Here is a 1,606-nt window from a genome sequence, read left to right on the forward strand (position 1 = left end):
GTTTTTAATAGTTCATTTAGTTGTTTTTCGTTCTCACCGATCAAGACTACATCATCAGCCCAGAAAAGGCAACCGATTATGGTATCAAAAATATTTATTCCTAGCTTTCTATGCATGATCATTTTATTTAGTTCATTAATATAGATTATGAATAATAATGGAGATAGTGTACACCCCTGTTTGACACCTTCTTCAATTTCAAATAGATCAGTAACATAATTACCTGCAGATACTTTACATTTAACGTTAACATATAGGTTTTTAATTATGTTTAGGAGGTTACCTCCTATACCGATCCTTTCGACCGCAGTGAATAATCCATCTCTCCAATGGGGAGAAGTTGTTCTCCAGCTGTTAGTTGGCCTACATGTTGAATTTGCGTGTAGTGTATGCTATCATACCGCTTCCTTTTTTTAGGGGGGTGGGGGGAGTTAGCTGAATAGCCTGTACGACCGTTGTCACGACTATTTCTTTTCACTTTTTTGGACTATTATCTATTTAATTATTTATTGAAGAAGGGTACGTACGACAAAACAAAAAAAGTAACATTCTTTTAAGACAATCAAACAGCTTGTCGTACCACTGCTAAAACTTATAAAAAAAAAAATATGCCTGTAAGATTAAGGGCATTTTAAAAGTTTTACTGTATTATAATTCTATTCTTTTGTTGATTATTTTAATGTACTACTGAAGATTGGTTTATGTTACAATTCTCGCTTATAAAAACAAACAACAATAATCGGTTGATTTAAAATAAAGAAACTTATTATTTTTTTTCTTGGAATCAACATCATTCATTATAGGGTCCTTTGTTTTATTATTATTGTTATTATCATTATATGTAGTGTAATGGTTTCTTTAATTGATCGACCTAATATTACTATCCTCAATAATTTAATTATTGTGATCGATCCTTATAATCGTTGATGTTGGGCAACTCGGACAGCGTCGTATGATTGTTATAGATTTTTTTTCAATAATGTTTGTAGGCCTATTGATAATAGGCCAAAACCACTCCCACCTGAATTTTCTAGCAAAATAAAAAGCTTGGAGGCGGGATTTCTTTTTTTTTTTTTTAATAAAAATAGAAATTGTCCAGGAAATACTAATCAAATTAAGTATAGACCTATTTTAAGTGAATTATAACGATGGTTTCACCAACCTATTGAAAATGATTAATTTTAACACATTAATTTTGATTAGTGATGTTGTATAATTAAAAAAAAAAAAAAACAAAGGGGAAAAAAAGCCACCCCTCCCCATCTAAAATGGTGTTGTGATGCGGCGCTAAACAAGTAATTTCTTCTATTTGGTCTTATTGGAAGCTATAAAAAAAAAATATTAACACGAGATACCGGTAATTAATATATCTTATGTATAAATGTTGGTTTATAAACTTTTATCTAAAAAAATCTAATTATGGTAAATGCCATAAACGCACGTATATTCTATATCTGGATGATACTGTTCAAGAGTCCTTCGTGACGTTTTCATTTCCAGTATTGTAATTATTACATTAAAAACTCACTTGTATTATATTTCATTTTAAATTATCTGTATCCACTATAATTAATTATTTTGGATATTGTAATTAAGGAAGGAAGCT

The sequence above is a fragment of the Anneissia japonica genome, unplaced genomic scaffold (genome assembly GCF_011630105.1).
Source record: "Anneissia japonica isolate Jap-2015-1 unplaced genomic scaffold, ASM1163010v1 scaffold15990_len104339_cov111, whole genome shotgun sequence".
Classification (NCBI taxonomy): domain Eukaryota; kingdom Metazoa; phylum Echinodermata; class Crinoidea; order Comatulida; family Comatulidae; genus Anneissia; species Anneissia japonica.